At 43.6% G+C, this 23,767-nt stretch overlaps 1 protein-coding gene across 6 annotated transcripts in view; it reads right to left on the bottom strand.

Annotated features, from left to right (window-relative positions):
- The window catches only part of POC5 (POC5 centriolar protein), a 212,075-nt gene extending 195,702 nt beyond the window's left edge, over positions 1-16,373 (bottom strand). For 3 of the 6 annotated variants that reach the window (XM_069223662.1, XM_069223671.1, XM_069223705.1), the window contains exon 1: positions 16,223-16,372. The gene's annotated coding sequence lies outside the window, so the exon portion shown is untranslated. Of the gene's footprint in view, positions 1-16,222 lie in introns of all 6 variants that reach the window. The other 3 variants (XM_069223681.1, XM_069223689.1, XM_069223696.1) reach the window with 2 other exon arrangements.
- Positions 16,374-23,767: the final 7,394 nt, after the last annotated feature.

Here is a 23,767-nt window from a genome sequence, read left to right as displayed (position 1 = left end):
CTTGTGTGCAGTTCCACCATTATAGCTGCTGTACCAGTCAATTTGTCACCATTTGTGCACCCCACCGCACTCTCTTCTGCATCTGAAGGGAGGAGATGGAGGAAGCAAGCCACCCTGTTCCTATAGGCCACTCAAAAGGGCAGCTTGCATTCCTTGGGATCACACCTCAACATGATTGCCAACCGTATATGCTATAGGCACCTGGGGAGGGCGTCCGTCTTCAACCATATCCAGGGAGGGATGGAATGGAAGCGCATTTAGTAGTGTGCAGTGAGAGTTCAGCTCCTTCAAGGAACAAAGGAAACTGGCAGCTCCTCTAATGGTCAAAAGTGTGTTGAATACGTAAGGATCACAGAAGCCACTCCGGTACAGGTGCTCCTCATGTAATGCAGCGCCAGTGAGTTGTCCAGGGGTCAGAACAGTGCCACCAGTCCACTCAGCCATCATATGTAGCATAAGATGAAGGAGGGAGTCTGTGTGCAACCATAGGCCCCCTCTTAGCCATCTTTCCCGCTGAGAGCGCAGATTGCGCCAGTTTTTCATCCTGCTATGCAGGTGTTTGGTTTGCATGCCTTAGTGGATCAGCTGAGAGAAGGAAGGGCAGAAAAAGAGCAGCTTTGAGGCTGTGTCAGTAAAGTGCTCCACCTGGCTTGTACAGGATGAGTCAGGTGCCTCCGTGGGGCCTACCAAACCTCACAGCAGGGTTGGCCTCCTTCAACATTCGAAGCTCCCCAGCAGCATCCACCCCACCATCAGCAGCTCCGGGGAGATCAGCATGGAGCTTGGGAGAGGGGTGTCTGGCCCAGTAAGGCTTGGTAGCCCTAGACTCACCTGCAGCCCCTGTTGTCGCAGGGTCTCTGATGCAGATGCTGGGCCGCTGCTTGCCGCCCCGCAATTTTCTTGCTCTCAGCCACCTATCTTCTACAAACTGCATCAATCCATGTCACCCTCACTTTGACAGCAGAGCCCTTATCCCAAATGGATGAAGATGTAGTTTTCAGCCTGAAATGAGTACAATGGGGTCCGTTTGAGCCAGAGATTAACAGCCAGAAGACCATATAGGTGGCTGGAGTGGCAGTGCCCCAATCGGCCATACTTTATAGAAACTGACGGACCCAGGATAGAACGTCATATTCCGGCAGAGCAATGGGTAACCCACTTTTTGTCAGGCCTGCAAACCCAGATATGTCCCAGTAAAAAACATCTGAGTTGATCATTTGCCTTTGCAGGGACCAATGCTTGTTGGAGACCAATGCATGTTTGGGAACACATGTTGCACAAGCCTCTAGCATCCCTATGACTCAAACTGGGTGTGGCTACCTATGACTCAGACTGGATGTAGTTGGATGCAGCAGGTATTTAAACCACACCCGGCCTGAGTGAGTGGCTTGCTGTAAAGGTCAACGGCTGCAGAGAAGGAATCTCTGCTCCTCCGCTTTTGATCTTCACGTTCTGTTCAGCATTTTGGAGGCCGCTTCTGGAAGAAGAACAGACCAAGGGTCTTAACCCTTGTGCACGATTTAAAAACATTTATTGCTAAAACTTGATACTTGCTGATTTGAAGCTAGATAAGCAAATGTTCCAGGATGCGATGCGCCTAAAAGGGCACATCTTTGGGTTTTAAGGTCATTGGGATGTTCGCCGCTTGTCATGCTACAACGCTGACTGTAGTTGCTTACATTTAATCACACAAAGGAGTTACTGTTGAACAATTATTATGAAAATGATATACTGTGAATACCTTTATTATCGCTGAGTTTAAAATGGCACTTCTATTGTTGTTAGCGATACGATGTATTGAGAATATAGTTAGTTCAAAGTGCCATTTGCATTATTTCAAATTGTTGCTAGTGATGCAGAACATTCTGTGTTTGGTGCTTAAAACGAAGTTGAAGCTTATCTTTGCCATGCTCAAAATTACGATGTGATGTAACAGTGATAAACCGGTTGTTCATGAAGTTGAACGTTATTGATTAACCCTATGTTTTCATAGTAATACAACGTGAACCATAATCCTTGATACTAACCCTATGTTTTCAGTGTGATTTAAACATTGAATTGAGTTCCTCGCAATATTAGTACAGTACAATGATTGACCCATGAATACCTAGGAGTCGAGTGAGTCAGCATCTTGGGAAATCTCATCAAGGTGAAAGATGAAAGGTATCCACGGAACATCTAGGTAGACTTAATTGTGGCGGCGAGGGACTAATATGGGATCACAGTGGGAGTAGTTACACACAGTATAGGAGGTTCAAGGCTCCTATTTAATTACAGGTAATCCACATTGTTTCCGAAAATTCTGAGAGAGAGGGAGAGCCATCAAAAGCGGGAAAGGGGAACCCAACAGGTACATCTAGCTTGCACATCATAGTTTAACAAGAGCATGCATGGGTTATGAGATATTAGTTATTTGACTGATGTGTAAATGATCATAGGAAAGACAGGCTCTTCAAGAACCATCACTAGGCATCCAGATCCAGCCCTGTGGCTCCAGTGTCTCTCTCCTTCTCTCATCCATCCCCTGGGACGTTGTGGTGCCGATCATGTGTATTTAAGTGAGAGGCATGCAACATTTAGGTGGTACTGGGAACAAGCAGCTTGGTCAACATTGTGTCTCCATGGGATGAACAGGTTAGTGCTTGACACTTTTCTTGGGTATTTGATCCTGATAATTACACTTTGCATGAGGCAGACCAACTGGAACTCCCAATTGTTAACTAAGAAAGCGCTGTCATCCTCAGTGACTCGATTGGAATTCAAGACATGTCGAAAGCCATTCTAAGAGGTGCCACAGGCAAAGCCCCAGGTCCTGATGGGGGCCCCACTGATCTCTAGACAGGACCTTTCCCTTTAAGCACCATTAATAATGTTTTTCAGCCCGCAATAAAGGGTGATTTGCCTCAATCATTGGGGAAAGGGGTGGGGGGGGTCTGGAAATCGATAATAGTTCCTGTCTTTAAAAAGGGTGCCAGGTCTCAGCCGACCAGTTATCATCCCATTTCCCTCTTGGACTCCACATCAAAAATTATGGGAAAGGTCATCTTCCAAAAACCTGAACTTGAGGAGTGGTTAGAACACAAAATATATATTTTTTTCAGAAACCACATAGAATTTTCGGCCTGGTATAGAAACTGTAGGACAACCAATAAACCTGTCCTCTTGATTAGGAAATATGACAAAGCCAGGGGAGGTTCCCTAAACATGGCCTTTATGGACCTCTCCAGTGTTTTTGACATGGTGAATACAGAGAAATATCTGCATTGGGGAACGGTCATGAATGTCCTCTATGATGGAGAATGTACTTCTCAAATTAGGTTGAATCGTGGTGTCAGGCAAGGATGTATTTTAGCCCCTTTTATATTCTTATTTTATAATAACGGTCTGGATAATGAATTAATACAAACCGGAAAAGATACGCCCACGGTCAGGAACCGCCCTTTACCTGTTCTTATATATGGGGACGATGCTGTTCTTACTGCATGCATGACAAACAGTCTTCACATATTATTGAACTCTTTTTCTAATTCTATGAATAGTCTTTTTCTGAAAGTGAACCAATACAAATCTTATGTTATGATATGTGCCCCCAAAAACACAAGGACAAAAAATTGTGTTACATGGGCCACCTGTCATTAAGGGCAATAATTTTAACAACCTACGCATTTTATTTGATGCCAATCTAAAGTGGGGAGGTCTTTCAAACCATAGAACACAAAGATTTTCAGGGGCACTGGAAACCATATTTATATTTACAGAAAAGGTAAGTTATAAGTCCATCAAGGAAATGATCCACCTCTATAAAAGTAAATGTCTTTCATTGCCACCTATGGGGCTATTTTATTACTGGGAATCTACAAATTCAAGAAAATACATTTTTATGTAGACTTTTGTCTATTCTCAAGAGTACTGCGAGTTATATTGCACATCCAGAATTAGGATTATCCTATATTAAAGGCTTGCTCAGAATTGCACCCCTACTTCTCTGGTTAAAGGTTTGGTATACTACCGAAGCAAAATTTTCCTGCTTGAGGATTGTGTAAATTTACGACATATGGATACAATCTCCTGGCTATCATACGTTAAACACACAACTTTAGACCTGGGGATTAAATGTTTCCTTGTCCCCTGAAATTGACAGCAACTCTTAAACTCTTGTTAAAGATTTTTTTTTTTTTTTTAAAGGTAAACACTGACAGGACCTATGAGCAGCACGTGCACAAGAAATTGATACAATGATTAGACACTCTAAATCCCACTACATTAGATTTGGAACCAAATGTGAAATGGATAGCCGATATTGAAAATAGATTTTATCTCACTCATTTTAGATTAAGCACTCTGCACTTTTTTGTGCTTTTCCCCAGCAAAATCATGGTTTTCGTTTTTGCCTTGCTGCCCCCGAGATAATATATCGTCCAACTCCGTTGTACATTTTATATTATTTTGGAAGCTCTATAGTTACCCAGGTTACAACTCCTGATCCCAATTTTGCATGCTGAAAACATTAGGTCTTATAAGCTAGGGCTACATTTTTTTTTTTTTTTTTTTAACAGTGTTTAGGAACGTATTCAACTTGCTGCGCCGTAGTCCGCGTTATCCGGTAGGGTTTAAAAATAAGAAAAATGTATGATAAGTAGAGGTAAACGTGCTGCGATTATGATCATTTTACAAAATGTAAAGGATGAATTATTATGTGGATGGTTTTAGGAGTTTTGTATTTTTTAAAATTCTTTATTTATTGTATATTTTAATTGAGGACTTGACTTTTATGCCAGTAGCTGAATAAAGATGTTTGACTAACTGATCAGCTTACAGCAATGTGGTGTAGTAAATACACTTTATTATGGTCAAAGTGAAACTGGACTCACATGCCATTTGAGTGCAATTTTAGTTTAGGATCGCCTGCCTGACCTTCAAGCACCTGCCTGGGTATGTGTCCCTCTACTTGAATAACCGGATTAGGTTTTATTGTTTGCATCCTACAAAGAAGTAGATCAGCGCCCAATTGCTGTGCCAAGGCAAAGCTCAATCACAAAGGAGCAGAAGATTTTTATTTCTATTACCAGCTCAAAATATGAATCAAATTGCTTTTAACGGAGCAGTGATGATTGTCACACAAAAATAAATGTCACAGTGACTGTAGCAAAGATATCTGGAGAAAGACCTGAACCCAACTTTCTTCTGATCGCTACTCCACAGAGGGTCCAAAAAAAAAAAAAAAAAAAAAGGGGAATCAGAATTATTTCAAAATGGGACCTATACAGACTTCGGGGAATTGCAGGAGTTTGATCTTCTTGAGCAGAGGTTATGGAAAACAGGTCACAATGAACTACTAATCTATCAAGGGTTGGAGAGTGATTTGCCCTACCAATTACAAGCTCAAAGCTATTATATTACTGTATAACACAGGCACAGAGCACACAAAATGCTCACTAGCTTCATTGAGAGGTACATCGGCAAACGTCATGACTAAGCCGATCATTGAAGTGGAATGGGGCAGAGTACAGAGGACTGCCCCAGAAATCTCTAGAAATGCTAGATTCAAGTTTAGCCCTTTTTATTATGGACATAACGTATTATCATGTTCAACAGAATAAACAGAATGTACTCCAGTTTAGAATCAAAGTGCCTCAAGTGTGGGGAGCGGGGTGCAGACTTCTACCGCATGGTCTGGACTTCCTCACCTTATGGGAGCACTGGGGACCAATGTTGACACAGCTAAACATCGGCCTTAAACCTGCAGACTAGGCCTATCCAAAGGTCAAAAGCCAACAAGGTGACTAGCAGATTCATATTCCTGGCTCTGGCCCTCACTAAAAGGCAAATTTCTATAAGCTGGAAAGTGACAACAGCAGCCTCTATATTTTGACGTGGCACAGAGACTTGGTAAAAAAGGCATCAGCAAGAACACAGTACTCCACAAAAGAGAGGTATGAAGGGGGGACATTGAAAAAAAGAGGGGAACGAGGGCTCAAGACATCCTAATCAGATCAGAATGGGCCCCCAAATGAATGTGAACATCCTGAACCCCAAAGAAAGCACTCTGCTCCCTTCCCCTCTCCAGCTTTCACCTTCTTCCTAGTCTTCCATCCTCTTTGTACTGTTGTGCCGGGTCTGGCGAACAATACATCAGGGACACAAAATATACATTTCACTATCTGGGGATAAGATCTGGATCTCACTCTTGATCACTGGTTTACTTGCTGCCGTTTTCTTTTTAGTTTGAGCTGACTGAAATGTGATATGTGACAAAATGCATACGTTTGGGATACTAGTGCGGATTGTATATGAACATGTTGCTAGCTAAACCTGCAGATGCTTTCTTTCACACTATACTGTACATTACAGTGGTTTTCCTGCTGTGTTAGTTATGTTAAAGCAACAACATATGTGAAAATTCTACAAGCAGGCCCACTATGCTAGAAATGGAAATGATAAAAGAATCATTGTGCAAATATATTCATTCATTTCTATGTTCATTATTTCATACAGTCAACAGTCAAAAGGGCCAGAGACTCATACAGAACTGTATCACTTTTCCTTGCTGAAGGCTATCAAGAGGCACATTTAGTCTAAGCTCGGTGGGCTTATCAGTCTGCTTACTGATGTGGAAAAGAATAGCGATGCTGCTAGTTTGCTTAACATTGGTACTATTGTTAAGAAGAAGTATGTGGGAATGAACCATCTTTGAAACTCAAATTAGAATCCCCATTTTGTGCTAAGTTTAATTCGGTTAGCTGAAGATATAAGGAATGGGTTGGAGAATTGAATATAAAGAAAGATTTATTGTATAACCAATATGTTACAATATTATTTTCTACACACTCTTGATATATATTGCTACCTCTGTTTTGTTGGATTTAATGATAGTTACTATTCATATTGCATGCACCAGGATAGGATTTGGCTTTAAATATAAATCTTTAAAATATATCCATGGTTTCCTGGTGTTCTTAAGTGTGCCTTCCATAATGATAGAGGATTTGAGTTCCACTAATTATCTCTATGATATCACATAGAGATAGACGGTTACTAAAACACATCTCACTCAATCAGTGCTAGTGGGTTATGAGATGGTTGTAGCACAGTTGGTTTTCTTTCACGGGTTGGCACATTGACAAAGTCCTCAGTGCTAGGGGATCTATAAAACCCATTACTGGGCCATGTTCTCAATTCTTTAAAAACATTTAACTGTCATTCATCAGAAAGTTGCCTATGCACCACTGATGTTACAGCATTACACACATAGATACTTATGCATAAAATATAGGATCTGTAGAACTTTGTCTCTTTTGGAAAGAACTTTCAGGTATAAATACAAACTTTTTTTTTTTTTTTTTTTTTTTTAACCAAGGGTACCAAATTCTATCAACAGACTTTTAGTACATTTACAAGAGCATCAGCAAACATTTGCTATGCAAACATGTCCATGAGGAGATTCAAAGATGACCACATCTCAATGATGATGGAAGGGCCTAAAGATACTACTATGCTTTTTTGATGTGCTCCTTGTATTAGTGGGGGGTGAGAAAGAAGAACTAACAGAGAACATTGCTTACTTAAACTCAGTACATGAATACAAACTGTTGTGTTTCCTAGATGTGACTATACTAGTGAAAGATGTTCTACGTCAAGCATGATGATCATTCAAATCACCAAGAGACATTCAAATAGGTGGTGAGGACATGTGTCCAAAGGATTTTTTGACTACTCATCTTTGATGGCATATAAAAAAATAAAAACAAAGCTAAGCTTATCAGAGTTAAATATTAAACACAAACAAAAGTATCAGAATAAACAGAAAAAAATATACCCATGTTTACTGTGTATTCATTGTTCAAATGTGATATAAAAATATGCACAATTGTTTAGGAGAAGAGAGGAAATAAAACTAAATTGTTTCACAACCTGTAACATGAATAATTACGTCTGCTTAATTAGATGCCTGTGTTGGAAGGCATGCAGCAGAAAAACGAATAGAAAAGTGAGTATGTAGGTAACAGATTGTGAAGTCCAAAGGCACCAATAATGATGCAGTGGAACAAAGTTGACTACAACATCAATCAACATGAATTTCATATTTTAGAAGAAGTAAAAAGAAGTTATAGAGCTTACTGTATTTCTGTTCTCCTTGCATATCGAGAACATTATTGAACGGTTAAACTGGAAACTTTAAATGTAAAAGATTTGAATGATAGGAGAGAAGTGAGACTTTTTAGTGAGAGACATATGCCCCAAAAAACTAGACATTCTTCAAAGAACATATGAGAAGTAGTGTACAAGCAGTTAGCAACTCAACAGTGTAGGCAATTAAATATAGCAAACATTGCCCCCCCCCCCACCTTTACTCATTGCTTCCCTGTCCCTCTCCTCCACTGCTCCCCAGCTCCTTTCAGTGCATAACATGTTTTTATATTAACTGTATTTATTTTTTGAGGGCCGAGCAGCTGCCATTTGCTGGCAGGTTACTCTCCAGTACAAAAATGTGAAACTACTAAAATTACTGAATTCCTCCCCCCCATCTTGTACTGGCAAATAAACAGTGCACTCATATTATTTCCTTGAAGCATTCATATGTCACCATGCATGTGAACGCCTAGGGAATGATGCAGCTGTGTCAACATCCTTTTTTCCTTTTTTTTGACCAGTGATACACAGCATTAGCAAAACGCATTTTCCATTTTACTGATGCGGTGTAGCATCAACAAAATGCAGTGGCAAAGCAAATAGGTCACAATGGTGAGTCCTGTTAAGCTTTGACAATGCTTGCTTTTTGTCTTTATTTTATTAGGTTTTAGGCACCTGGAGGGTTCACGGTGACATGGTCAAGAAATAAATTTCAAAAGTCATCAAAAAGCCTTGATTAGGGCATGAGAGGAAAACGGGGAGTCTTCACCTAGGAACAGCAACTGAAGACTGGAAACCGAGCATTGTTCTTATTTATATACAACCAGACTTAAGATGGCCTCCGATTTGCAAGTCTCACAAAAAGCCTAATTATCTCCAGTAGTCAAGCTTGTGAGGACTGTCAACATAGTAGGACATAGCCCAGTGGGAGGGTTGATAATGCTATAGGTGCTTCCAAAAAACAAGGAGGTTTAAGGAGAGCAAAAGGGCAGATTGTGTTCTGTTTGAGACATGGATTAGTGGCGTATTGTGTGACAAGAATGACTGGGTTAGAGGGATGAAGGCCATGGATTTACACGCTCTTGACCAGTTCATGATGATGGAGTGACTCAAGGATGAGTGCTCTACCACACTTACACAATACCTGCCAGACAAGACAGAAGGATTCAGAGAAATATTTTGAATTGGTTGGCAAGTAGTTGGCTAAGAGGGGTAACAAGGGGCTGGAGTTGCATGGCTCTAAGCCAAAGGACGAGAGGAACCCTCAAAGAACTGGTTGCACATTGGCAGGTAAGGGTTAGGGTAATTCCTATGATCCATGGGAGGATGCAAGCAGAAAGGGAGAAGGAATCGAAGTCCAGAACACAAGGAGAAGGGTGGACAGGAATGCTTTTCCAAGGCAAAGTTAATTACTTGTTATAGGTGTCACAAGGAGGGGCACATAAAAGATCCTGGTACCAACTGTATAGAGGATAGCAAAAGTAATAATTGTAGGTGAAGGGAGCAGTGAGGGCCTTGTTGCACTCAACCTGGCAGAGGAAATCTGGGAAAGGTACCCAGATGCATGAAAGCACATCCATCCATGGGGTTTGTGATAGAAGCTACTCACAGAACTACGGCTGACAGGGTTTTTTTTTCAAACCTAAAGAGATTCACCACACTGTCAATGTCACAGGCTTAGTAACCACTGGGATTCACACTGAGCACACGCGATGCAGAAATCAATGGCACATCAGCCATGGTTGATGCAGGGTTGAGAGACAAACAGGGTGCTGGATTTCTCTTACTCAGTGATTTAATTGCCCTTGATTTTTCATGACAAGGTACCTACATGGCTTAGCTATATTGTTTCTAGGGACCCCCTGAAATATATGTAGGTTCCTGGGGCAGGGGAAAACCTACATGCATGGCTTGGACCACAACAGCAATGTTAAGAGCACAGGTTGCAGATGGGTCTCAAGAAAAGACTGGAATTATCCCAGATTTGCCTAGACAAGAGCAAGGTAGTCAGCGGATGCAGGAAGAATCTGAAAAGGCAAGGGAATGCGAGTCCATCGCCCTTGTTACATAGAGATAGCAGAATGACACATTAAGGGGACCAGGTTTTGGTGTCTAGGTCACTGCCAGAGCTGCAGGGGTTATTACCTGTTGGGGGCCCTACCCTTGAGGAATTCCCTCAGGCACAAGTTGAGTGCCTACATTTGTGGACCTTCAGAATGAAGCACAGGTACAGGTCAGCAAGACAGTTGTTGGAAGACAAAGTTGGTTGGACTACTTTAAAGTGAGCCTGTGAATCCTGGGCCAGGAGGTAGGAAGCAGCTGGGAGTTCCCCTAATACAGACTTATTTCTTGCTGTCACTGGCCCTAGAAGTGCCCTCAGCAGGATACCACTGCATCAGAAAGACCCATGTAGATTGGACTCTTTGTTCTACTAGCCAGAGATGAGCAGAGCCAGAGAGGATCTCTAGTACCTCTCCTACCTGCCAAATGAGTCGGTAGTTAAGAAGAAGGCAGATTTATTGCATCTACCAGTTGCGGGTGTTCCGTTTGAGCAGGTGGGACTTGACATTACTGGTCCATTTAACAACCAATTTCATTAGCTTAAGATAGAAGCTGTAGAGTCTCATGCTTAAGAGACATGAGGGATTATGCTGGTGTGACCTACCAGTTCTCTGGTGACTACCACTCAGAATCCCATGAGATGTAGGAGAGATTTAATAACATCATTAAGAGCATGAGGGGAACTCTACCAGAAAATGTCAGAAGGAAGTTGGACCTGTCATGTTGCTTGCTCCCCTACAGAGAAATTATATAGAAGGGGTTTGGATTCAGCCCCTTTGAACTCCTTTTTAGGCACCTTGTGTGTTGCCCACTGACCTTAATGAGAGAAGATTGGGTAGGAACTTCTGAGTCACCTCAAGAAGATGTGGTTTTAACCTCTCATAATTAATATAAACCCTACATTCACTAAAAATTCCCTTTCTCTGTATGCAGGAACAAGTCACAGCAATGCTCTAATAAGACCTATAAATGATGTATGGGTCGAAACATGTCAACACCCTGAAAGGAGAGACAATAACCAATAGGCCAAAATGTATTGTAGATGTCAAAGGATTGGGCAGAGTCTTAGCTTTTGGGGTAAGTAGCCTCTTTGGGATAATAATTATGCTGAAACAAGGAATATAATGGTTCTACTGGTTTACAAATAGAAAAACTGGTGTTACACTGAAGTGAATTTACTTGATACAGTATAATTAAAGACCCTTGACTGCAAAAATTGGCCCTCTTTCTTATCTTGGCTGCTTCTCTACCCCCTTATCTTTTATTTTTTTCACAGAAATTGGCACTTTGCCGCATAGCATTTGTGGCACCTTTGTAATATTTTCATGAGTGAAGTTTTTTGTAGGATTATGGTCACCACAATGCAATTGTAGTTTTTATTACAACTGGACAGAAATATATATTATCTTCTGTGAACATAATTGATTTGCCACTGTGTTTGAAAAGTGATTAATCTGCAATATCTGAAACTGTGATGAATACTTACGCTGGAGGAGTAAATTTCTGCACTTTAGTCCGACAGAAATACAATAAAAAATGTTTTCTATAGCATCCATTTTAGAGGCTTTTGACTGTTCTCCCTAGTCCACATACAAGCAGTGGCAAGATCATTAGCATTCGGAACAAAAGTGAAATATACTAGCTTTGCCAAGGATGGTTTCCAATATCATGCAGAACCTGTAATGTCAACATTCAGGGCTGTAAACAGTTTGCACAGCAGAGTATATTTATTGCGGATCACAACATGGGCTTTCTTTAGTACCACAAGCTTGCTTCAAGGCGCATGCCATTAGGCTATCCTTCACTTGCTTCTTTTTTCACAGAAGTGTTACAAAAGCCATATCAAAACAAGACACACATTGGCAAAACCAAAGACAGGCCACCAAAACCGGATGGGTTGGCTTTGCCAGAGCATGCATATGTTCATGTTTCTCACAATCTTGATGAAAATGGTTACACTGATTTTCCATTATGAAGATGTTTTGGAAATACGAGGCTGCATCAACACAGTTTACTAAATAATGCTTAAAAGAAATAGTACCTAATTTATGACAGTAATTTATCAAAACATATTTTCCTACTTGCATTTTTTTCCTGAACATTTTGTTTTGGAAGCAACGAATAATCAATGATGCTTACAAGCTTCTGCAGACCTTTGCATCTAATCAGAGAGCATTATATATAGACTCATATTGTTACATTTTTCAAATGTGCGCACACATTTTTTACTGGAACCACTGTCAGTAGTGCAGTGTGACCATACAATGTTTATTTAGATTGCTCACACTAATAAAAACTTTGCATTAATTAACCATAAATGCAAGTTCAAACAGCATTAACATATACACAAATATTACCTCAACTGCAAACAATTCCCTTTCAATGTAAAATGGCAGCCAAAGGGTCGGTGCTGCAAGCCGTTGGGCCTACTTGTCCCAAACACAAAATAACCATGAAAACTTGTTGTCCTTGAACCCCAAACAATATGTCCTGGGCGTCGGGCTATGGGAATTCCACACCCCTGAGTTTGAATACCACTGTTCTAAAGTCAATGAAAGAAATGCCAGATTAGCCCTGGTAACAAAAGTTGCATTCAAAAACTATCTAAATAAATTCCAAATCAAGTTTAGTAACAATAATTGTAAACAAAATGTCCTTCATGAGCAAACAGTTGAAAGTGCTACATAATGAACACATTTTTGCTATTATAAACTAACGAGTCAGTCACATGAAAATTTAATGCTTTTGTTCGTTGAACCTACACTATTCTAATGACCTCAATACTAAAAAGTCCATCCTAAAAGAAACCATTAAATATAATTAAGCATCCTTGAAGCTCAAATGCCATGGTCAGAAGGTAATAGTGGTTTTCACTCCTCCCAAACCACCCTCTTTGCAGAAAGGTAAGAACTTCAATTTGGTCCCTCTGCTGGTTACATCCGAGACATGGGGCTGGTCTGGAGAGAAGAGGGTTTACAAAAAGCATCCAATGTGGCTATTCTCCAACCATGCTCTGACTTCATGGCAGTTGTGAGCATTTTGTACTGGAAATTAGGAAACCTTATTTGCAAACTGATATGACAAAAGAGATGTCACAACTGCAAATGTAATAGGGCAAAATACAGTATAGTCAAAGAAAAGTTGGTAGTCAACTCACAAACAAGTATTTGTTTTGTGCCCTAAGATTGATTCACTTTTTTGCACTGAGAATTGGTATACTGTCTAGTTACCATGTTTTTAGCAATGTATGTTTTTAAGATTTTTCTGTGATGTGTTTTAACTTTATGATTACAATATATGTAATTTTAACTTTTGTGTATTGCTCTTTATGTGTTATTGTTGTGGACTCTTTCTATCTTATGCATTCTCCCCACCACCTTAATGTTCCCTGCTACCCAGCCAGTGAGTGGGGTCATTGTATGGTTGGAATGTTGACAGTGTTTGTGCTTGGATGAGTGGACAGTTGGAGTGAGAAGGGCTGAGCGGCAAGATGCTGCTCCTGGTGGTGCTTTATCTGTAACCTACAACTAAGCTAATAAACCTACTTCTTTTATAACCTACGAGCATACTCACACATTGCTTGAGTGTATTTTTCAATACTGCTATATTGGATTTTAAAGACGAGTTGGGTTATATTGAGTAATGTTATGTTTATGCGGACAATGTTTGCCGCTGCTGAAATGATTTTTTAATGTTGTACTGAACTGAGAAATGTAATGCAGTTTCTAACATGTTTTAAAGTTGTTGAGTCATGGCATGTATGTTACGCATGGGAGGTGCACCCTAACGCTATTTTAATATGAAATTTTGCTTACCATATTTTGCTTGTGTATATTGGCCTGAAGTTTTAAAGCCTTGCTTGATTTTAGAGACGTATAATTTGAGGTTGGATGCTAGAGTCACATGCAGAGTGACATTTTAATGTTGGGATATTAGTATTTTGATCCGTATTATGGATCGCGTTTTTGACCATCCATCCTATGGGGTTAAGGATGTGGGGGCAGTGTGTTAAGCCCAATGTTAATGGGGTACACTCCAATGATGTGCCAATCCTTCCTACAGGGTTAAGGAAGGATGTGGGGGCAGTGTTTAGGCCCAGTGTTAAGGGGATACGAAGTTACATCCCAATGCGGTCGAGGGTAGGTGAAACCCTGGTCCTGTTCGAGTACAGGGTGATGGGAGCATGCGATTACACCCCAATGCAGTAGAGGGTAGGTGAAACCCTGGTTCTGTTTAAGTGAATGGTGATAGGGGTACATGTTTACACCCCAATACAGTGGAGAATAGGTGAGACCCTGGTTCTCTTTAAGTGAATGGTGATGGGGTAGGTGGTTACACCCCAATGCCGTAGAGGTGGAAGAAACTCTAGTCCTGTTGAGTGTTGAGTTTTGGAAGGCAACAGGCTGGTCCTGTTATAGTGTGCATGATGTGGAGGGGAACAGGTAGTTAGTGTTCTCTGTTGGGTGAGCAGGGAAGTTGTGTGTTAGTTTTACACTTGTATTGTAAATTTCTGGAACACATTGATTAATTCCGTTTTACCATCTTACATCCCATTGGAGTATTGAAGTTATGCAGAGTGAGTGTTTGTTAAACTTTTCTGTACATTGCAGAGAGTGTTTGTTAAACTGTTCTGTTTATTTCAATGGGGTGGTACTCAATTCTGGAGGACGGTTGATGGGGGTGTTTTGCCATTTTCCGTTCTGTTGAATATTTCATTGTTTTTATAAGGGGGGGGGGAGATGTGTTGTGGACTCTTTCTATCTTAAGCATTCTCCCCACTCCCTTAATGTTACCTGCTACTCAGCCAGTGAGTGGGGTCATTGTATGGTTGGAAAGTTTACAGTGTTTGTGCTTGGATGAGTGGACGGTTGGAGTGAGAAGAGCTGAACGGCAGGATGCTGCTCCTGGCGGGGCTTTATCTGTAACCTACAACTAAGCTAATAAACCTACCTCTTTTATAACCTACGAGCATCCATCCTTGATTACAACAGTTATTTAATCAGTCCTGAAGAAATCTTAATGTCTAAGGGACGAAAGACGTTGGCTGTGTGTACCAGATTTGCATTACATGTTGTGAATAATGAATATCACTTTAACTACTATGCAAGTTTACTAGCAGCTATTACTATGATTCTAAACACTACCAATATTACAAACAATAGAGCAAAAATAATAAATTCAAAAAGTAGTGCCCAATAGCACACAATTTAGCCAAATAGAAGGCTGGTATTAAAAAATATTTATACTGGTTTCATGTTCCCAACTAGCCCACCAAACCACAACTGGGGTGGCAGTGATTCTGATGGCAAGGCGAAGAGGCTGCCTTTTCTGGGAAAATCAAGTCAATTCCCAGCATATGTGGTAAAGTGGAGTTTGGTTGTAAAGTATCCTAGTCCATGGATAAAATGCACCACTGGACTGGTGATTGGGCATTATGTTCAGTAGCTTAGGACACTTTCAATCCATTTGAATACCAGAGTTGTCAATTTTCTAAAATCGTCTCTCAAAAGTTGAAATAGCAAGCAATCAAGGTTTACGCCAGGAGGTGGTAAAGGGATTTAAACTCAAATACATTATGATTAGTAATAAAAGAAAATACATCCCGTTAGTCAGTAAAGCAATGTCCATCAATGCAGAGCATAAAACATCTAAAAATAGGTATCAGGAACATGTTATTAAGGTTCTATAATGCCATCTTGCGATTCTGATGACATTTGTATTTAGCATTGGTGTACGGTTCACCATCATGTCACTAAAATCCCTCATCACCATCGTTGATCCTAATATCCACAAGTCATGTACCCTCTCAGTCAATTAAATGAAATCATTTGGAAACCCATCTAAGTACTATGGTGCCATACTAATGAATAAACTACATAAGTGCATTTCACAATAATATGGCATACAAGTGATTCGAATTAAAGGGTCTTAGTTCAGGCCTCCACAGGCGGCAGATGTGCAACTTTACAGCCTGGTATCTTCAACATGAGCTGCTGCTAGTCCGCGCTGCCACTACCATGTCGCTTCTCACCTCTAATCAATGCTAAGGGACCTCCGCTTCTGCAATTCAAATAGAGACTTGTCGCTTTCTCTGCGGCTTTGCCTCACCAGGAAGTTTCCGACAGTTTCAAACTGCCGGTCACCAACAACGCTTCTGTTCATTGGCCCTTTACAATCAAGAGTCAACCGTTGATTGGATACATGTTGAGCTCTACAGCGATCTTGCACGACCCAATCTAATAGGACAAAAGCAGTCGCCCTCAGTAGGTCGGTTGCCATGGAAACAGAACTAAGCGGGCTCTTGAGAGGGAGCCTATGAATATAGTCCCTCTTCTATTGTTACAGTTGCCCTGAGGTAAGAAGGGAAATGTAGTAAATGGCCTCGTCGAGTTTGTTCCGAAGGGTGTGTGCAGGAAAGCATAACCCCCAAACTACAATTATGTGTTGGTTTCGTGATTACGTTTTCAGAAAATATTATGTATGTGAACTTGGAACAGTAAGTGACGCAGTCTAGCAGGAGTGTTTATGCGAATGCTGGCTGCGTTACTCGGGGATTAGATTTGTGGCTGGGTACAGATAGGTGAGATCTAAACAGCTGAGGAAAGCACGCCCCCCCCCTCGTAATCCCACAAGAGTCAGCCCAGTGCTTTAAATAGGCAGGTACTCTCCTATACTGAGTACCTGCACTTCTCACACTATCGCAGTACATTTAATAGGAGAGTACCGGCACTTCTCAGGCGCTAACAGGTACTTTAAATAGTGAGTGCCGGCACCTCTATATTCCCATTCAAAGCACTGGGTCAGACAGATCTGGGTGTGGGGCATAGTCTGCCTGTATCTGGGCACACTCACTCCTCAGAAAGTCTTCAGCAAACCTTTTCGAGAATTCCCATCTCTGTTCTTTCGGCTATATGGGAGACTCGTCGCCAGGGCCGGCTTTAGTACAGGTGACTGTGCAACAGTTTATTGTGGCGCCCCCCACACCATGACCGCCTCCTCGGTTCACTCACTACCACTCGGCAGCTGTGCCCCTTATCTCTCGATCGCTCCCCTTTCACATACATTCATGTGTTTTAAAGCACTTGTAAAGGCTGGCTTTACTAATTCACTCAGCTAGCCACATAAAATATAGGGGCATATTTAAGAGCCCCTAGCACCATTCTAACACCACATTAGCGTCCTTTTTTAACGCTAATGTGGTGTTAGAAGGCCGAAAACGCTGTGCCGTATTTACAAAGTGGTGCAATGCATGCATTGCGCCACTGTGTATCCTTTTGCGCTACATTATGCCTGCACCAGGCATAATGTATGCAAAGATGGCATTCCCCGTTAGGGGGGACCAACAAAATGACTCAAAGAAATCTGACAGATTTCTTTGGATTGCTTTTCTCTGGCACTTTTAACGCCTGCTTGGAGCAGGCGTTAAAAGGAGGCATCTGTTGGTCACAGTGGGTCTCTGGGTGCTTTGCAGGATTAGCATCACATTTTTTGACGCTAATCCTGCAAAGCGCAGGACTAGAGTCAAGAATTCTGACACTAGCCCCCTAACTACCATCGTGTTGCACCATATTTTAAATACAGCGCACACACGGTGTCGTTAGGTGGGCGCTAAGGGGCGCAAGAAAAGTGGAGAAGCACTGTGTGCAGCACCACTTTTTTCGAATTTGTCCCCCAGGGGCATATTTGAGAGGCACTAGTGCTATTCTAACGCCACAATAGTGTACATTTTTTTTTTTAAGCTAATGTGGCGTTAGAAGGCCAAAAACACTGCGCCATGTTTACAAAGTGATGCAATGCATGCATTGCGCCACTTTGCAACCCTTTGTGCTACATTATGCCTGCGCCAGGCATAATGTATGCACAGAAGGCATCCCCCGTTAGGGAGGCCAAAACAATGGCGCAAAGAAATCTGACAGATTTCTTTGCGTCATTTTTTTCCGGCACTTTTAACGCCTGCTCACAGCAGGCATTAAAACAAAGCTTCCATTAGTTACAATGGGCCTCTGGGTGCTTTGCAGGATTAGAGTCAACATTTTTTATGCAAATCCTGCAAAGCACCGGATTAGCATAAAAAATTCTGACGCTAGTCCCCTACCGCCATGGTGTGCCGTATTTTAAATATGACGCACACATGGTGGCAAGGGGGGGCACTAAGGGGCACAAGTGTGCAGCACCATTTTTTTCAAATATGCCCCATAGAGCAGTGCTTAATTTGTAAATAAAAAGGTGCTGGTGCCCAAAGCCCTCCTCTTAAACACGCGGCTGCTGCAATGAAATGTGTGAACACAGAACACAGAGGCAGCGTAATCCTGAAGCCATCTCGGGCCCCCTCAATCCATCTACAGGCACTCCCTGCCCCTTCAGCTCACTCTTGCAGATTTCTGCTTTTTCCCATTCTGACGCTATTTTGTTTTTCTCTTCCTCCGTCTTTCCCATATGTGTCTTTTTCTCGCAGTAAATATTTGAGGCAGAAAAATAAGCGCCGGCCCTCAAAAATAAGTGCTGGTGCTCCACACCGGAAACAACAAGCACAAATTAAGCACTGCCATAGGGGCATATTTAAGAGCCCCTAGTGCTATTCTAACTCCACATTCGTGTCATTTTTTTACACTAATGTGGTGTTAGAAGGCCAAAAACACAGTTCCATATTGACAAAGAGGCGCAATGCAAGCATTGCACCACTTTGTAAACCCTTTGTGCTACATTATGCCTGCGCCAGGCATAATGTATGCAAAGGGGGCATCCCTCGTTAGGGGGGCCAAAAAAATGACGCATTTTTTCCAGCACTTTTAACACCTGCTCAGAGTAGACATTAAAAGTAGGCTTCCATTGGTTTGGCCGGCCTCAGACAGCCGGCCAAACACACTTCTGCACTTAGTGCACTCTCTCCTCCTCCCACCTCCCGTGGCCCAGCACCACCCCTCCCTTGTACTGCCGGCCGAGCCAGGAGATGGAAAATGAAATGATACTTCCACTATCGTTTCATTTTCCATCTCCTGGCTCTTGGCCAGGGGGACGACGCTCCTTCGCCATAGCGAAGGAGCCGCTCCTGTTTTTAGGAAGCAAGGACTGGGCCTGGAGGATCTAACAAATTACAAACCTATGTCAAGAGAGCCATTCCTCTGTAAACTGATCAAAATAGTAGCATATATATTGAGACTTCAGATTTGAAGAAAACACCCTCTTTAACAAATAGTCAGGATTCTGACCTGGAAGAGCCTGAACCAGCATTGCTTTCTAACTGGGATGACTTCTAATAGAGTCGCCACACTACTACTTCTGGACATTTCAGCAACTCTTGATGCTATGGACCACAAGTTGGTGTTTAAAAGTTTAAACAATACTGGAATAATAGCACTGCACTCCAATTGATTTACCTGTGACTCACAAGAATACAAACAAATTGTCTAACAAACTTCAAAATGTCCTCATGAAAGTTGAAAAAGTTTGTACGTTCGGTTGGTACAAAAGAAAGACCCATACTTATGACGCACGGTGGACACAATTTTCTTGTAGTTCGGATCTTGATGCCGTCTTGTGATCATTACGTTTGATGCATGTGAAAAAGTATAATATTTACACTTGTATATACGGCCTATTACCTTGCAGTGAAAAAAACGTCGGTGATGGGCACTACTGAAATATATGTGATATGCTGATAAAACCGAGGTGACCTTTCATAACTGCTAATACTAACAGAAAGTCATAACATTCTAATTTGGTGTTATGGAAAGTAAGAGGTATATGTTAGAAGTTGAGGCTGTACCGCATAAATCAGAGGTCACAAAGGCAAGACAGCACTGGAGCTATATTGAAGATTAAAGTGGTCATTATGACATTGGCGGTCATCTGACCGCCACCTGGCCATGGCGGTAATACCGCTGCCAGGCCAGGGGTAATGACCCCCAAATTATGACCCTGGCGGTGATCCCTCCTGTTTCTTTTTCGCAGGGAGGTCCTTGGGTTTGGGTTTGGGAGGGTGCAGTTCCTTGCCCTTCTGGCTTGGGGGCAGAAGAGTGGCCTTGGGATGGGGGGCCGGAGTGCCGCCCTTCTTCAACTTAGTGGCAGGAGTACACTTAGGGGGAGGAACAGGAGTCAGTTTGGAACTGGAGGTACTGGCTTGGGGTAGGACTTTCCCTTTACGGTCAGGACGTGGGGGTGTAGGGGAGGGAAGAGGTCAAGCCGGGAAAGGAAAAGCTTCTTAGGACCGGTGGGGCGGGATGTGGGAGGAGGTATGGGAGTGGAGGTAGAGGGAGTGGTGTGCTGGACTTGGTTGCAGGTGCTTGGACAGCGTGCTTGTGTGAGATGGATGGCTGTTGGGGGTCTAAGTGGGAGCGTTTGTGTGTCTTTGGGGGGTAGACAGGGTAGGGGAGGACAAACAGGACGTGTGGATGGATATTGTGGTGTCTGCAAGTGAGGTGGGTGTGCTGCATGAGATGGTGATGGTGGTGGTGGTGACTGCCCATGTGGTGTGTGGGGTGCATGTCTGCGGGTCTGCTGTTGTGGTGACTGTGGGCAAGGCTGTGTGGGTGACAGGATCTGGGACTGTTGATGCTGTGCATTCAGGTGGGAGTGCTGATGTGACTGTGAGGGAGGAGGATGAGGGGGAGACAGTGGAGGCAGTGGCTGATGTGTGTGTATCTTTGTGTTGGCTGTGTGTGCTTGTGGACAATGTGGTGCCTGTGTTTGTCTGTGAGAGTCTTGTCTGTTGTTTTTGGTGAATGCTTGTCAGAATGTGTGGGTGAGATGGGTTGGGGGAGAGGAGACAGGGACTGGGAACAGGTAGTTGAAGGGGGGACAGAAGAAACAGGGACCATGGCTGCTGTCAGAGAGAAGGCCAGAGCCTGAAATTATCTCTGTAGGGCTGCCAAGCCACCGTGAATGCCCTCCAGGAAGGCATTGCATTGCTGCATCTGGGATACCAGCCCCTGGATGGCATTTACTATGGTTGACTGCCCTACAGAGTTGGATCTCAAGAGGTCAGTAGCCTCCTCACTGAAGGCAGCAAGGCTGACTGGGGCAGGTTCTGAGGTGCCTGGGGTGAAGGAGACGCCCTCCCTCCTGGGTGAGCGGGCACTGGCAACTCAGTGGGGGGCTACTGGGAGGGCGGTGCTAGTACGGGGGTGGCAGAAGATGAAGGTGCTGGGCTGGCCCCTTTGGCGTCCCCCACCACCAGGGAGCTCCCATCGGTGGAGGAATCAGAGTCAGTTGTATCAGCCCCTGTCTCCCCCGTGGTGCTCCCCTCTCCCTCCGCTCCACTGGTCCCCTCAGCGTCGGTTGACTCTGCCTCTTGGGTCTCGTGGACTGCAGCTCCCTCACTCTCCGGTGCCCCTGCTCCTTCCCCAGATGATGTTAATGCACACATGGACAGGATGACAAAAGGAGGGGGGGGAGAAAGGGAGTACACGGTCAATGACAGCACCAACAGCACAGATGGCATACACATCACTATCACTCACTGGGACTAGGAATGGGCAGTATCGACCACAGTGGCATACCGTTGGCTAGGTACTGCCGCAGGTAGCCAAACACTGCCACCTGCACACCTACTGGTACCAACTAAGCACTGTCTGCCATGGAAAGCCAGCTACCTAGCAATTCAAAATATGCATACCATCCTACATATCTAAGCTGGACCACACAGCAATGTCTAAACTGGCATATTGGGGCATCCACTGACTAGCACCCAAATTCCATGCCAGGCAGCAAATGATGAATGTCACACACACTGTACTCACCCCCTTGTGGCTGCTGTGCTGCCCTCAAGCGCCTATCCAACTCTGAGTAGGCCACTGCCAGTATGCAGGCCATTAGGGGGTTCAGGCTTCGACGGGCACCCCTCCCTTGTTAGGAGGCCGTCCCCAGCTGGGCCTCCGCAGTCTTCCGGGCCCAGCATCTCAGGGCCTCCCACCATTTCCTGCAGTTGGTGCTCCAGTCCGCACAAGCTTGGCGATGGCACACCACAACCCCTTCTTCTGATAGGGCGCTGACCTGCAGAGGAAACACAGACAGAGGGACATCATGAACCATAACATCCAGCCTGTCACACATATGGCCTACATACAGCATTTGCCCCTCATCAAGCACACACATGACCCATACCTCTTCAGTCACATTGCCTGTAGCCAGACCCCCACAAATGACACACTGCGAGCACACACATACATCTACATGCAGCCATGTTGCATGCAACGAACCCATGATGTACTCACCTGTTGGTTTGGAGGCCCATACAATTGCCCATACAGGGGTAGGACCCCATTCACAAGCCTCTCCAATTCCTCTGACCTGAAGGCTGGGGCCCTTTCCCCTGTAGCACGGGCCATGGCAGGTACCAGACACAGGTATCAGCAGCACACCCTTGGAGATGTAGTCCAGTGGAAAGTCAGGAATAAAGTGAAGTAGTTGGAAGAAAGTGGCGGGCATGTCCGCGGCGGTGAACACCGTCACCCAAGGCATTGATCATCATTGGTTCCTGTACTCCATAGAGTCCTATGTTAGCCAATGAGGAATTGCATGGCGGTGCAGACCGCCTTCCGCCATGACGCATAATGCCGGCGGAGTGAGGTCACTTTCACCTGTCCCTGCATACAGGACAGGCGGTTGCCATTTCCTACTGCTAGTACTCATGTATTGAATATAAAAGTGCTTCATTGGTGTTGAATGTACACAGCTAGACAATTCTAGTGTCCAACATACATACATGCTCTGTGTACTCTGATGTTGTGTGTCCATAGGTCCTGTTGTCACTCCCTTTTGACTTTTGGGTCACTTAGGTCCCAACCACTGTGGAGGAATAGGAGGAGGATGCAAGCACCTGTGTACAGACCCCTTGTGGACTTGGCTACACTGGAGGACAGGCACATCATACTCACCTATCGTCTTGACACAGCCACAATCATAGAGCTGTGAGCACAATTGGAGCCTGATCTGCTGCCTGCTATCTGTTGCATCACAGTAATTTCCCATCTTGTGCAGGTTCTATCAGTGCTCCATTTCCTGGCAACAGGTTCTTTCCAGGTGACTGTGGGTTTGGCTACAGGAATGTCACAGCCAATGTTCTCTATTGTGCTTGCAAGGGTTCTGACTGCCTTGCCCAAACACATGTGCAGCTACATCGCATCCCCCGAGGATGCTGAATTGCCCACTGTGAAGGCTAGATTCTAAGCAATGGTACACATACCACATGTGATTGGGGCCATTGACGGCACCCATATTGCCTTAGTTACTCCCAGGGCCAATGAAGAGGTGTACAGGAATAGGAAGAGTTTCCACTCACTCAATGTCCAGATGGTGTGGCTTGCCCACCAGTACACCTCCCACGTCACTGCCAAGTATCCTGGGTCTGTGCATGATGCCTTTGTCCTGAGGAATAGCAGCATCCCACAGCTGATGGCATGACTACAGAGGCACAGAGTGTGGCTTGTAGGTGAGCCTCAGTCCCCACCCAATGTATGTCAGTGTATGCCTACAGGAGTCATACCCAATCCCATTGTGCAAGGCTAAAGTGTGTCCCCCACGTCTTCCAGGTGACTCTGGCTACCCAAACCTATCCTGGCTCTTGACCCCTGTTAGG

Source organism: Pleurodeles waltl, chromosome 1_1, assembly GCF_031143425.1.
Source record: "Pleurodeles waltl isolate 20211129_DDA chromosome 1_1, aPleWal1.hap1.20221129, whole genome shotgun sequence".
In the NCBI taxonomy this organism is placed as follows: Eukaryota; Metazoa; Chordata; class Amphibia; order Caudata; family Salamandridae; genus Pleurodeles; species Pleurodeles waltl.
Note: the sequence above shows the minus strand (reverse complement) of the source record. Positions and strands in the feature narration are given on the sequence as shown.